This window comes from Lithobates pipiens, unplaced genomic scaffold (genome assembly GCF_037356315.1).
Source record: "Lithobates pipiens isolate NorthernLeopardFrog02 unplaced genomic scaffold, aLitPip1_a1.2 Scaffold_19, whole genome shotgun sequence".
Lineage (NCBI taxonomy): Eukaryota > Metazoa > Chordata > Amphibia > Anura > Ranidae > Lithobates > Lithobates pipiens.
In genome coordinates this window covers 459,803,558-459,819,593 of record NW_027507764.1, presented here as the reverse complement: position 1 = coordinate 459,819,593, position 16,036 = coordinate 459,803,558, and the positions used below count along the sequence as shown (strand labels likewise).

General features: G+C 37.9%; 2 long non-coding RNA genes across 2 annotated transcripts; one reads left to right on the top strand and one right to left on the bottom strand.

The window, feature by feature from the left end:
• Positions 1–12,970: 12,970 nt before the first annotated feature.
• LOC143998355 (uncharacterized) lies at positions 12,971–13,721 on the bottom strand. The gene is made up of 3 exons (XR_013277876.1): positions 13,605–13,721; positions 13,177–13,310; positions 12,971–13,035 (listed from the first exon to the last, which is right to left on the bottom strand). It is a non-coding gene; the product is annotated as an uncharacterized LOC143998355 (long non-coding RNA).
• A 176-nt stretch (positions 13,722–13,897) lies between these two features.
• Positions 13,898–14,787, top strand: LOC143998354 (uncharacterized). Its single transcript, XR_013277875.1, has 3 exons — positions 13,898–14,014; positions 14,309–14,442; positions 14,584–14,787. It is a non-coding gene; the product is annotated as an uncharacterized LOC143998354 (long non-coding RNA).
• The last annotated feature ends 1,249 nt before the right edge of the window (positions 14,788–16,036 follow it).

Sequence of the window (16,036 nt, the reverse complement as noted above, 5' to 3'; positions counted from 1 at the left end):
AAAAAAAAAGAAAAAATAACATAAAAAAAAAAATTAAAGTGCCCCATCCCCTCGTGCTTGCATGCAAAGGCAAGTGCATACAGAGCAATAATTCTAGCACCAGACCTACTGTGCAACTCTAAACTTGTAACCTGTAAAGGCATTTTAAATGTTGCCTACGGAGATTTTTAAGTACCTTAGTTTGTTGCCATTCTACAAGTACATTTTAAAGGTATGTATTTACTCAGTGTAATATTATCTTTAATATTCTACTAAACAATTGGGTATTATACTGTGTTTTTGTGCATTCAAATTCATTAAAGTGTATGTTTTTCAAAAAATTCTATTTAAAAAACGCTGCACAACAACCATGTGACCTAAAAAATTGTAACACCACCATTTTATTCTCTAGGACCTCTGTTTAAAAAAAATATATCATGTTTGATGGTTCTAAGTAATTTTCTGGGGAAAAAAGCTGATTTCTTACAGCAAGTAGTTAAATAGATTTTACACAGCATCCCAACTTTTTTGGAATTGAGGTGGGATTAAAATGTTTGTTAGTGAAAGACAGGAAATGTAATTTAATCAATACATGGTGAAATTTAGAAAATTCCAACATGCAATAAGTTATCAGTATTCACAAAGTGTTACTGGCATTTTGAGATCTTAGGGCATTGTTGTTTACTGTCAAAGATGTGGGATAGAGTAGCACGTATGAAGATGTTTCTTCAGTTAAGCGTTCATCATTAAACTGAGATGATCAGAAGCAATCAATGTGTGTAATCAACCTAAAGAAATCCTAGCATAGGATTTGTAGAAAGCTTTATTCGCCAGGCTGGGTAATTCTCTGGGAAACTGAACAGCTATTGCCTATTGACTTCCAGGGAATTAATACTTATTGCTTATTCACTAATTTGTGCCTATAAGTTCAAGGTGAAGAAAGACATTTTAATTAGAAGTATTTAAGGGGTACACAATCACTACCAACAGTTATAGGTTTTGGAAATTTTTATTATTATGTTTATGAAGGTATATGGTGGATAGCAGACATTAGTACTAAAGAAGGCAAAAGTCATCTTACATCTACAGTATCTGAGATTTCTGGGTAGAAGTACATTAATCATTGGATCACATAGCTCCCGGGCCAAATTCTTTGTAGCAGAATAACTTCCACCTACTCTGCAGCAATTCCTACCTATTCAATTAGTCATCTATATGTTGTCAACATAGATTTATAAGTATATAAAACATTACTTATAGAAGCAATTTTCTTCATTTTCCCAGTAATATTTAATTACATTGCCTTTTCTCTTTTGATACTTAAATTGTGTCCTGTAAGTTTAAGCTGCTTATTAGATTGTACTGATTTCCATGGGTACTCAGCAGCACCAGGGATAGATTTGTGCGTAGCCAACACAGGTCATGAGCTAGGGTGGATGGACTGCCAGTTGCAATACACAGCCAACCTCTCATGTTGTTTACCAGGTCCATACACCTAGAAGAATCTACAACTTTCTGTTTAGTATGTCTGGTTGAAGAGGTGAAGTTTTTACTTTAGTGTGTCACATATTTCTAAGGTTAAGCGAGCCTCATTTGGTTCAGGTTGAGCTGGGGTTAGAACCCCACTTATTTTTTCCTTGAAATTTTAAAGGTTAAAAAGCAAGCTTTTGTTGAAATGGACATGGGGAAGTAAAAATAAACAAGGAGACGTTGTTTAACCTCCTGCCACCCACGCTATAGCCAAAAGACAGCTACAACACGGGCCTAAATTGCTAGGAGGGCATCCATGTATGTCCTCCGATGCAAGTGATGCCTGCGCACCCCCTGTGTAGTGCATACGGCTTGCTCTATGGCTAGGCAGTGCCCACCAGTGCCAACTACCAGTGCCTACCAGTGCCACCTATCAAAGCCCACCAGCACCACACATCAGTGCCCATCAGTGCCTCATCATTAGTGCCACCTATCAGTGCTGCTTATCAGTGTAACCTACCAGTGCCTATCAGTTCCCATCAGTGCCACCTATCAGTGCCCATCAGTGCCACCTAGCAGTGCCCTTCAGTGCCACCTATCAGTGCCCATAAGTGCCACCTATCAGTGCCTCCTCATCAGTGACTATCCCCTGCCACCTATCAGTGCCTATCAGTGCAACCTAGCAGTGTCCTTCAGTGCTGCCTGTCAGTGTCCATCACTATCAGTGCAGCCTCATCAGCGCACATCAATGAAGGAGAAAATTACCTGTTTGCAATATTTTATAGAAAACTATGAAAACTGTTGTTTTTTTTTCAAAATGTTCTGTCTTTTTTTGTTTAGCTAAAAATAAAAACCCCAGTAGTGATTGAATACCACCAAAAGAAAGCCCTATTTGTGTGAAAAAAAATTATAAACATGTTATGTGGGTAAAGTGTTGCATGACCACGCAATTGTCATTCAAAGTGTGAGAGCACTGAAAGCTGAAAATTGTCCTGGGCAGGAAGGGGGCCCAGTAAGCAAGTGGTTAAAAGGTAAAATAGAAAATGAGAACAGAACAGAAATCCTTTAAATTACTAATTTTAGGAGGCCTTGAAGCTGCAAAGGGTTTTATGGTACACTAGTACACCTTATTACCCATTCGCAGAATGACTCATTCCCACAGTAAAATGCAAATAGATACTGATGCCTTAAAAAAAAGGCTTTTCTGGTTCAGTCATTTTTATTGAATTTTTACAAAGCAATGAACACAATAACAAAAGATACAGCCGTAATCAGCGAATACTGGCAATATAAGAATGCAAAAAAACTTGGTATTATCAAGTACCTCAACCTTAGTATTTACAGGCTGAGTCTTTAATGTGGCAAAACAGAAACATATATATTAAAAGAAAAAGAAAGTGAAAAGAGGGGATGGAAATAAGAGAAGAGTTCCTGGGGGTTTACAGTACCAACAATAGCAGAGTGGATAAACAACAGGGCAGGTCATTTCTCAAAAAAAAAAAAAAAATCAGACAGACTAAATAAAAACCAAAAAGGGTAGTTACTAAAGGATGACGTAGTAAATAGAAACACAGCTTTATTTAAACAGTTAGCCATTACAAAAAAATAAATAAAAAAACATCCACCAATTTGATAATTAAAATGACAATGTTGCCACTTGCAAAACTAGCAGGTGCTCACAGCACACACAGTGCCAAGCAAGCAAGCAGAGGGATCACAGGGATATTCCTCTTATAAACTATGCAGCCAAAATCATGCAATAAGCACCCACATGCATACACAAATGCTGCAGGCTGTCCCGCCACTTGCCCACTTTGCCTACAACCTCAATCAAGTACAGGGGCTGATTGGTGAACTCTGACTATCTACCAAATCCGTAACATAAAGAGAGTTAGGTAAAGCTCATAGTCACTTGTAACGCTAATGGACTCTGAAAAATTGTATTCAGGTGAATGTGAGTCTCACTATCCAGCCAAAGACCATGACAGGGGATAAGGCTTGACTTGGCTCAGCTTATACAGGCTGGTATATACAAAAGGACTTAAGCGCAGTCAGTGGAATTGTAAAGCTGCACTGGAGTCCACTTAGGTAGGTTAGGTGATAAAACATCCATATTAAACTTCCAATAACCAAAGTGGTCCATAGCAGATCTACTGCAAATTAGTCCAATGAAGCCAACATAGTTCTCAAGGCAGAAGGAGAAGTAGCACAGATTAAACAGATATATTTTAAGCTTTGAAAAACACCTGTAGGTCACACTCTGTAAAACTATTCAGGACCAACATTCCCAATCCACAAATCCACATCTTCTTCTATATTGAGATTATATTGAAAAATCCCCCCTTTGTGCAGGGAGATTCAATTGGTAAATTCCCTTCACACAAAGAATGTGAGCCCACAGTTTTCATCAATATAGGGGATCTAGTATGGACATGCCAATATTTACAGAAAGTCATCCTGATATTGTTCCATTGTTCCATTGGGACCATATGAAGTAATGATGCTCACTGGGCACTTATTCACCAGATTTTTTCCCCTTTAGGTCCACTGACTTCATTAGGTCCTCTCCATGGCTCGCCATTAGCCTTCCTGATAACCTTGTGGGAATATCCCTATTCTCTCTTTGGAGGCCTCAACTCTGAAGCCCTCAATTTTGAACAGTTCCTCCATACTGGAACCCTACGTACCAGAGAGCAGGGGTGGTGACTTCCTGTCAGGGTGGTGACTCACTGCTGTTTCTTTGTGAAAGGTCTTCATAATTAACTTATTCCCCATCACTGAAATCTGCAAATCAAGGAAGAATAAGGTCTCACTGTGGTAATTAAATGTAAGTCTGATATTTCGATCATAAAATTTAATTTCTTCATGGAACAAAATTAGCTGTCCTTCACATGACCTTAGTTGTCCTTTACACAGCATATGGATATCATCAATGTACCTCAGCCACAAGATTCAGTGGCTGAGGTACATAGAGGACTCATACACCACCTCTTCCTCCCACAGGCCCTAGGTGCTCCCATAGAGGTGCCTCTAATCTTCTGATAACTTATTCTAAGTAAACGCTGGCAGTTTATTTCTCCCAACACCATTTGGGTAACCCAGAGGGTCTTTGTGTGAAGGACATTTACATAACCTCCCTACATGAACAGGGGATTTCAATATGGTCTTATTACAGAAGGGGAAGAATTTTTAGATTGAGAACATTGGTCCCGAATGGGTTAAATACTGAGTGTAACCTATAGATATTTTTGGAAGCTTAAAATATTTCTGTCTAATCCACACTGCTTCTCCTCCCTTCTTAACCCTGGTTTCACCCCTGATTAAACATCTTTTTATTGAATTTTCCCCCTTTTGATTCTGCCTGCCTGTGTCTTTTGAATAAAGTACTGTGTTCTCAGTAACTATATTTATACATTTTCTGACATCTCTGTCCAATCAAAAATTGGTTAAAACATTCACTATCTCTTTTGTGATGGATGTCTGGTGAGGAGAGTGACATCTTCTGACTTATTTGTAGTACTAGGCCCCAGTCAAGAGGTTTAGAACAACTTGACAATGCCTCTCCTCATCTTGAAGAACCGGCAGGCAAAATGTGTCGGCATGATGTCATTATGCACATAACATCATGCCGACACATTTTGCCTGTCAGCATGCACACCTGAGGCTTGAGGTTCATGGCCGGTAAGGGAATCTGGTTGCTATTACTTTGTAACACTGCTGCCTGACCCATGGAAGGATAGTGCAATCTACTGACCTTAGAACTGTGTCGTTCCATCAGACTAGCTTGCAGTGGATCTGCTATGGACTGCTGTGGAGTGGTGAGCTACACAATTTAAGTTATTGGCAATTTAAATATGGATGTTTAATCACATTACCTAACTGGACTCCAATGCAGCTTTACAATTCCACTGACTGTGCTTAAGCCCCTTTTGCATATACTAGCCTGTGTAAGCTGAGCCATGTTGAACCTTATCTCCTGTTATGGTCTTTGGCTGCATAGTGGGACTTTTACCTGAATACACTCTTCCCAAGTCTATTAGAGCTACACGTGATCATAAGCTTTATCTAACTCTCTTTATGTTACGGATTTTATAGATACTCAGAGAGAGTTCCCAATCAGCCCTTGTATTTCATTGAGGTTCTGGGCAAAGCAGTGGGACCACCTGCATCATTTCTTTATGCATTTGGGTGGTTATTGCATGATTTTGGCTCCATAGTGTATAAGAGGAATATCCCCATGATTCCTACCATTTTCTTCCCTATCCTCACCTGAACGCAGACAAACTTTCACTGGGAGTGTGCTTGGTGGTGTGTGCAGTGTGAGCAGCTACTAGTTTTGCATTTGAAAACATTGTCATTTTAATTATCAAAAATTTGATAATGTGTGTTCCAGGTCTTAACTAACATCTTCTTAGCAGGAGTGGTAACCTGCAGGAGAAGCCTAAATGAGGTAGTTTACAGTTTTGATGGCAGTAGAAAAAGGTAGAATTCCTGTAGGACCTGCGAGTTGGTGGAGGCGAGTAAGTTTCAAGGCAAACCATGAAACAATAAATTGTGGCGACTCTTTTGCTGGATAAAATAAAGGGTGGCATAGAAAGGACAGTAGGGGATCATGTATGGATTAGTGGCTAAATTTACATTTCAGACAATCCCAAAGGCTTAAGGCTTAAAGGGTTATGGGGTTAAAAATAGTCTTTTAATAACAATTACAAAAAATGCAATGAAAAAAGTCAATAATGTGCTTGGTGTAAAGCAATTGTCAACCACATTAATCAGCAATGTAAATCCACCATCAGTTATGGTATCGAGTGATATAAATTCTCTACAGTCATGACAATACCCCCTGGTTTTCTTAATATACCAACCAGACTCTCATCCAGGCATGTAACCTGGGTGGCTGGGAAAGGGGGAGGGGGAAAGTGTGCAGGTTCCCCTTCCTGTACCATACCAAGCCATCAAAACTGGGGGGGGGGTGACCTTGAAAGATGGGAGTGGCAAAGCCTCCCCTCCTTGCAAGACATCTTGTCCCAAAGTTCAGTACAATGGATATAAAAGGATTGTGAAGGAGACTTCTGAACTACTTTTTGAACAAAGGAGGCCCCCCAGATGTCAAATTCCTCTTAAGTGAATGAGTACAGGGAGACATTAATACCCCTAAGTGGGAGTAATGACCATAATTGGTTTTTACCTGCTATCACCCACATATTTCAACAGCTGGGGATTTGGGCAGGCAAACTTGCCAATTTTGCCCAGTTTGTTCAGCTAGCAATGATTAGGCTATGCCAATTCAGCAAACCATCAGTTACTATGCATTACTATAAGAACTACTGTATATATGAACAGTTACTGGAAGCAGCAATAATCACCTCCAATTTTACCTGTCAGCATCCTATTGTTCCATTGGGCTGCTCTTATAAACCTTTAATAGGATTCTCTCATTTCCATTTGCTTACAGTGACTCGCTTAATATTTTTAGATGTAGTGATCAGATCAGGTGATTCAAAAGCTAATTAATACACATTTCAGAGACATATACTGAAACCAATGTATTATGAGCCAAAGATTCTCTACCTTATAAATATGGTGAAAGTTGTGAGGCAAATGAATGAGTGATAAAGCTAGAAAAAAATCAAGAAGGGCCTTATAAATAAGTCTCCTAGTATTAAGTGCACCATAAGAAGGTAGATCAATCAACAAATTGCCAGAAAAAAAGATCACTTAAGAATCACTTAAAAAACACCTACATGTTTAAGTGCAGCTTATAGATAACATTTTACATATAACACCATATATAATCAATTTTATCATAAATCTATTTTTTTCTGTTATCAGAAGCTTTTTTGTTGTTAGGCATCATGAGAAGAGTGCAAAAGCAATATTCTAACAGATGCAAAGTCAAGTTGCTTCTCCACGTGAAACATTAAAAATGCATGCAGTGTTATGTAACATGCTACAAGGTATGTTTATTCCTAGGATGTATTTTAGCTTGTGATTAAATAAGGTTTCTAATGAAGTAAAAGAGATGTTTGCTTTTCCTGCAGGATACCGTGTAGAGTGTTCAAAAAAGTTTAATGATCCATTCAAACATTTTCAGAATTATTAAAATTATGACTGAGCAACCTATAGTTGTCTATAGTTGTCTACAGTTTTCATTAATTTTGTGCAGTCATTTAAAAACAGTTCCAATATGGTTTATTTGCATTAGGGCCGTGATCACATAGCATAATTCTAATAAAATAAATTAAAAACAACAGCCCTATTTGTGAAAAATAACCCTTTATTGGCTTCCAATGGTTCTATAAGTTGTATACATATAAGAGAATCAGAAAAAAATAACTTGTGTAAGGAATGTATGTACTTCTCTCCGGGGCACCAACATTTCTTTTACTTTTATTTTTCTAACTACAGGGCACACCTGTATCTAGACTGTTATGTCCTGATGCCCTGTTTTGTTTTTTTCTTCCCCAGACATACTGAGTACAGATTATTATATGATTTAGTGAATTATTTCTTAGCCGAAAACAGCAGCTGTTTTGTACATGTTACTCTTCTCTTCTGTAATGATTATGTTTGCTTAGATAAAAAAAAACATTAAAAAACAATAAAAAAAAATCTTGAAAAAAAAGAAAAACTTGTGTGTGGCCTCAACCGTTGATCATGGTGATTTAGTGGATGGGACATACAGAGACAGAGCAATGTTCCCCATGGTCATTTGCCAATGCCAAGTAATTCAGGAAGGAGCTCCCTCTGCTCTTTTCTCGAATAAGTAGCTTTGTTCAGATTTCAGTTCAATAGCTTACAATTGGATCTTTCTTAACAAATTCATTTGATGAGCTCCATATTGAATAAAATGCTTCCCATATACACATACATACAATCTTAACTTTCTTCAATATTATAACTTCTGTCAATTACAAACATGTACTAATCATCTCATTGGTTACTTGCGTAGGTGCTAATCTTTAAGTATTGTTTTACTTAAGGTAGCTGTCCAAATAATTTCTTTCAAAGAGCATTAAGCCTTTGAAGACTTAGGGACTAATGGATATCCCTAGAAGTAGAAGCTGTTAATTGTCAGCTTGTAAATAAACCTTGCTGACACATCTTCAGATCTAAGATCTAGATAAAACAAGCCTAATTTCAGAGTTTTACATATCAGACATATACAACATATCTATCTACACTATGTGAATCCATAATATATTAGGAAATTGTACATCATTATTGCAAGCACAGTTAAAATGCATGGATACCCTCCCCATGTGATAAAGATAATAAGAGTTTAAAGCAGTTCATCACCCTAGAAACAAAACATTTTAAGTCAGTGGCTATAAATACTGTAGCTGCTGATTCTTATTAATAGGACACTTAACTGTCCAGGGTTCCAGCATGGTCTGTGTATGGCTAATAGGACCTAGATGATCTTGAACAGATCCTGGTCTGTCAGCATCCCAAAAGTTGGGTAGTGTGGATATTCATTTATTTTTTACAAAAAGCAGTAGTCTGTATTTTGTTTTCTGATTTGCAGGCTTAGGTGTACTTTAAATATCTTAGCACAAATATATAAATGTACGCAATAGACTTTAGTGATTTTTGTGTATTTTATATTTTAAAAAAATAGTGTAGTTAGTGCATGGAAAAAAATAGTTGCAATGTGCGTTTGTACTGCATTACACAATTGAAGGACCATGGTCAATATTCAGACCCTGCATTGTGTTCTGTTTCAGGGGAAGGAAAAAGTTTTCATGATGCCCTGACATCATGGATCATGCTGTGCCCTTAAGCACAATGTAACATGGCGGTGGGTAGGAGGGCTTAGGTCAATCAAGGGGGGGGGGAGGAGTGACAATAGTGATACTGCAGGAGGTAACAAATGTTTCCTCAGTCCATCCCTGGAACAGCAGGAAAAAGTTATTTTCACCTCCTCTGCTCTTTATAACTCACATGTACATCACTAAACTCCCTCAATTGCTGGCATTCATCCAATGGGTGGCTGAAAGGAAGGTATGTGATCTCAGCCCTGCCCACTGTATTGTCATTGGATCAATCTGTTTCCCCTGCTGTAGCTGCTCCATCCACCCCTACAGACAAACTACAGCATTCCAGATGCTCATAAGCACCGGCTAACCCCTTCTCCACCAAGAGTTTAGGCCAGGAGAGGAAGTGCGGCAACCAGGTCTTGAAGAGGAGGAATTACTGTGCACTGAGTTTTTGAAAAGGATAGGAGGACCTGCCACAGACGCTCTAAGCATAGTCATCTGCTGTGGGTGATGAATGCGGGTGTTCACCCTCTCAATAGTCAGGCTGCACGTTCCATGCCCCAAGAGGGTATTGTTGGGTCGGCCAGTCAATAATTTGGGTGCTTAGGAGTAGACTCCAGTAATTCTGGGAGTGGGGGAATTCCATGCAGTGTGCCTTCAGGCAATATACATCCTTCTGTGGGCAGCGCTTCTTTATTGTCTATGTATGTTTTCGGGCCCTCAGTTGAACAATTATCTATACTTTCTTTATCCTTCTTCCCCTGTACAAGGGAACCCTTAATCAGGTGTTGCACCTTATTCCATTGCCCCACAGATATTGTTTAATGGCTTGGCAGTTTCTGGAAAGACAAGCACCGTTGCATCTGCTCAGATCTTTTTAGATGGGACATTATGTCCTTCGTCTACTCACTTGTAAATTGAATGGGAACTATTATGCCGATTGGTGTCTCCCAATGGGGTGTGCCATCTCTTGTTCATATTTTTAAAGATTTGTTTCATTCATGAGTGAGTGGTGAAGGAGAGTTTTGGCTTATCATCCATTACCTATTACTTTGATTACTTTTTTCTAGTAGGCCCTGCAGATTCTGACTTTTGTAGGCAGATGATACAGCATCTTACTGAGGGCCCTTGCAGGGTTCTTACCTTTCTTGGGATTAAAATTTATTTAGTTTGGCACATTTCTACTTTGCCAAGAAATAAATTGGTGGAACTTTGGAGAATATTCCTTTTACTCTATGAAAAAAACATTGGCTTTTTATTGTGTCCAATCAGTTTTAGAAAACATAATTTTGCATGTTGAGCTGTCAGTGGGACACATTTTAGTTAGTCATACATGCGGGTGATAACGACCTAGGCAGTACAACTATGCAGAATCTTATTGTGGCTATTAAGCCTGACCTGCTTTACTTATTTATGGTCTGTATTTCTCTGGGTGATATTTTTGTGTTCAGGGATTCTTCCCAGAGTTTACTTGCATGAGGCGAGGGATCCCAGAGCAGTGGAAAAGGCTTATACTAAGGTCAATAGAGCTGTATTCAAATAAAGGTTACAATGCAGTGGTTTTGTAGTGCTGCATGTAGAATTGGAGAATCAAAGGATATACGGTAGGCATGATAGCATGCAAATGAATGATGTTGGCCATAACATGTTGACTTTGCACTTACATGACTTACTAGAGGTGGTTCAGGTGAGTTTGAGATATCACTGGCAGGCTGAGTTGTCGGTGTCCCTTGGCTGACTAGAAAACCTGATGAAGTGTCGCAGCTTGGAAGGTATTAATGAGGGGTAGAATTAGCATAAAAATGGTTGGCTTATCAGTCTCACTAACAGCAAGGGAATCAAAAAGGTTGTCTTTATAGATATGGACTAATGTTTATTGCAGGTTTTGTAGAATGGCTGAAGCCCTGGTACATTTTGGGATTCGTTTGGTTGGCGTGCTTGGGGTGTATGTGATGGAGAGGTTTTTGTTATGTGAAGGCATATGCTTGAGGTAGGATTTTATTGGAGGGAGAAAATTAGGTGATAGAGAGGTGGATTGAGCAGAACAATGACTAAGCTTTGTACATGAAGCACTTGTGACAGATTTGGGTGAACTAAATGGACTGAATGTCAAGACAAGAAATAAAAGAAAATGAGCAAACAATTTAAATATATCAGGATACGAAGACAAAATTTCAATATATTTCAAATATGATTCAGCTTAGCATTTTTAATCTAATCTGGGGTTTGCCAAAGTTAAAAAAGAACATTTGTATTCTTGGTGGCTGATATAATGATGACAAGCTCACTACAAACGTTTTCTGTAATTCAGGCTTTAACAGGGCTATTGTTGTAAGTTTAAAAGCTTCTAAAGGTTGATTAACAGGACTTGCAGTCAGGAAGAAAGCTATGTGCACTTTTCTGTTTGCAGACAATGTGACAAGTGGCTATTTTTTTTTATCTGCTGTTTTGTGATTTACATCTCTGTGACTCTTTGCGTACAACATATCAAGAGCCACAAAAAAAGCTGTAGAGAGGGCTTGAATTTCAGGCTACAAGGAAAGAGTGGGGTTTGGATTTTACCAACTACTGGCTAAACTTTAAAGGTATGGTTCACCTTTACCAAAAAAAAACTGGCTATGCAGGTAAGGGGCACATGTACATAAAAACAAACTATGCAGCTTTGACCAAACTTGAATAGGTGTAGGCCATTAATAGTACATACCTCCTAGGTGAAGGCCATTAATAGTACATACCTCCTAGATGTAGGCCATTAACAGTACATACTTCCCATACCTTATAAAAAAACTCCCAGAGATTGTTTTATCACTTCCTTCCTCATTGCTAAGACCTTCCTAAGAGACTTCTAGCTCTTACTGTTCACCTCCACTATCACAGGAGCAAGCTCTTTCTCTGATTTAAACCCCCTCACATATACTTTCTCACCCCATGACGCAGTAACTCTCAGCTAAATGTTTGAGAGCTCTGTTCTGGTATGGTGGAGGTGAACAATAACCGCTAAGCGTCTCTTGGCAACATCTTAAACTAGGCAGGACTGTATGACACAATCTCTGGGAGTTTTCAGGAGGCCTCAAAAGGCCTACATCTATATCAAGGGCATTATTCAACTTTGGTCAAAGCTGCCCAATTTTATTTTATCTACATGCACCCCTTACCTGCATAGGCAGTTTTTGGCAAAGGTGAACTGTGCCTTTAAGTCTTATAGAAAATGATCATGGAGGAAAACAAACAGAGGTATAGGTCGGCCATATAATCACAGTACTAGGCAAACCTCTTTTTTCTCTATACAAGAGACACTCAATAGCTGCAGCACTGTCCAGGGTCCCCAGTTCTGATTTGACAATTCAATGTGTGGCTCACTATGATATATTTCCAATTTGATAACAATTTCATAGCTGTTTGATAACTATCAAACTGATTTTTCAAAACGATTAAGAAAAATAAAATTGTAAAAATACTATGCAAATATGTATACATGTTTGGCCTGCTTTTCTGTGAAGGGTATAAAAAATATACTGTTCTGACAAAAATTAAGATTATAAATATTGTATCCAAGAATAGGAAAAGGGGGGGGGCAGGGGATTTTTTTACGGTACACTATATAAAGAAACAGAGATTTCTTAAAAAAGAATTCATAGCTTTAATATTGGAAATATGTTAAAATTATTTTGGAAAAACCAAAATAGCAAAAATATAATAACAAATACACTTTTTATACAAAAGATTACATGACACAAAGTATAGGGGATCCTGAAAATGTTGCTGAGAATGATCATGTGTCCTCCCGACATGTTTCGCGTTTTTGCTTCTTCAGGGGAGTATGCAACTAACATGAACATAAACACAAAAAAAGGTTTAAGAATACAGAAAATACATTTATGCCATACAATTGGATACACATAAATTTCAGAACATTAAGTATGAAATTGGTCTCAATTCGCTCAGTCCAAGGAGGTACTATGCTTACCCAGGTATAATCATTCCCGGCATCGCAACCCACAAGCCAATAGATGGTGAAATAGGTGGCAAGAATTGGGTGACAGGATCAAATGCTAAAAACAACCCAGCCCCACGCAGGGCATAGATGGAGGTAGACAAGCGCTACAAAGATCAAAAACAAAATCCAGATATAAGTACCAAGTTTACAAATCCAGCACAGGTATTGAAAAATGTTAGTTTGTAACAGAAAGGGTAACTGATATCAATCCCTAAATTATAAGAGGGAATTGGGGCTGAAAAACAAGCCTCCATAGTAGAACATGAGATACTCATTATCAAAGAAATAAAACAATTGATTTTAATTACGCTTGATTGGTAGCTTGTAAAAAGTGGCTGCTGGGGGTATACTACCAATATACTGTTAAAGAAAGCGAAAGGAATAAAAATTATTTTTACCTGCAGTTAGAGTCAAAGATGGAAGAGTTAATTCCATATGATAATATTGGTGCAGTACAAATGCAACAGATTACAAAGAAAGAATCAATTGATTCAGTGTGGTATTTTGTAAATTACAGAGTACAGCGGTATGCTGCCACTGCCAGGCTTGCTGAACCTACAAGCAAATAAAAAGAAGGATGAGTAGATATGGGTATAGAAAGACATCTTTCTATACCCATATCTACTCATCCTTCTTTTTATTTGCTTGTAGGTTCAGCAAGCCTGGCAGTGGCAGCATACCGCTGTACTCTGTAATTTACAAAATACCACACTGAATCAATTGATTCTTTCTTTGTAATCTGTTGCATTTGTACTGCACCAATATTATCATATGGAATTAACTCTTCCATCTTTGACTCTAACTGCAGGTAAAAATAATTTTTATTCCTTTCGCTTTCTTTAACAGTATATTGGTAGTATACCCCCAGCAGCCACTTTTTACAAGCTACCAATCAAGCGTAATTAAAATCAATTGTTTTATTTCTTTGATAATGAGTATCTCATGTTCTACTATGGAGGCTTGTTTTTCAGCCCCAATTCCCTCTTATAATTTAGGGATTGATATCAGTTACCCTTTCTGTTACAAACTAACATTTTTCAATACCTGTGCTGGATTTGTAAACTTGGTACTTATATCTGGATTTTGTTTTTGATCTTTGTAGCGCTTGTCTACCTCCATCTATGCCCTGCGTGGGGCTGGGTTGTTTTTAGCATTTGATCCTGTCACCCAATTCTTGCCACCTATTTCACCATCTATTGGCTTGTGGGTTGCGATGCCGGGAATGATTATACCTGGGTAAGCATAGTACCTCCTTGGACTGAGCGAATTGAGACCAATTTCATACTTAATGTTCTGAAATTTATGTGTATCCAATTGTATGGCATAAATGTATTTTCTGTATTCTTAAACCTTTTTTTGTGTTTATGTTCATGTTAGTTGCATACTCCCCTGAAGAAGCAAAAACGCGAAACATGTCGGGAGGACACATGATCATTCTCAGCAACTAACATTTTCAGGATCCCCTATACTTTGTGTCATGTAATCTTTTGTATAAAAAGTGTATTTGTTATTATATTTTTGCTATTTTGGTTTTTCCAAAATAATTTTAACATATTTCCAATATTAAAGCTATGAATTCTTTTTTAAGAAATCTCTGTTTCTTTATATAGTGTACCGTAAAAAAATCCCCTGCCCCCCCCCCTTTTCCTATTCTTGGATACAATATTTATAGAATTATTAGGGGATGAGGTACCTTTAACAGTAATGTGTCTCTGGGATAGTGTGGACCAACTTATTTCTATAAAAATTAAGATTAATCAGTTGTGATAGCCAGTCAAAAGATCAGCTTTTTAAAAATGTTTTGGTCTTTTTTCCTTTATATGGTAAAAAAGCAGTGGTTAATAAATACAAGCAAAATAAAACTGTATCTGTTTTAAAAAATGCAAAAAAATGTATTTGGGTACACAATTACATGACAGTCACACCTCGACATGCATTTTGTCAGAGTGACGAAATCAATATAAACCTTGTATTAGCCCTGCATGGACTATATAAGGTTTGGGCAAAATGGTGACCGGAACACTTCCTGATGAAGTCACTCTGAAGAAATGCGCATCAAGGTATAAATTTCAGCCCCAAACATTTGGCAGTTGGAACGTACGCTAGTTTCAGTGCTTGAGTGGAACGCTAACTTTTTATACCATTGACAGAGCCCTAAAATATTATTTGGAAATTTGTCCAGGTATGTCAATCCATCAATGCCTGAGAGTCTATATTTGTCAATTTCTCTCAGTCTGTGTTCCTCTCTCATGGACTATGTCTATCAACACAAGTATGTCCATGTCCCAAAGTTTTTGTAAGATTCAGTTGTGGCACATAGTTAGGTTGAAAAAAGACACAAGCCCATCTAGTTCAACCACCAAAAAAAATAATAATAATAATAATAATATCATACAATCCCATATACCCAATTCTATACCCACAGTTGATCCAGAGGAAGGTAAAAAAAAACAGCAGAGCATGATCCAATTTTCTAAAGCAGGGGAAAAAATTCCTTCCTGATCCCCCAAGAGGCAATCGGATTTTCCCCGGATCAACTTTACCTATAAATGTTAGTACCCAGTTATATTATGTATACTTAGGAAATAATCCAGGCCTTTCTTAAAGCAATCTACTGAGCTGGCCAGAACTACCTCTGCAGGGAGTCTATTCCACATTTTCACAGCTCTTACTGTGAAGAAACCTTTCCGTATTTGGAGATGAAATTGCTTTTCCTCTAAACGTAAAGAGTGTCCCTTTGTCCTCTTTGTTGACTGTAAAGTGAATAACTCAACACCAAGTTCACTATATGGACACCTTATATATTTGTACATGTTGATCATATCCCCCC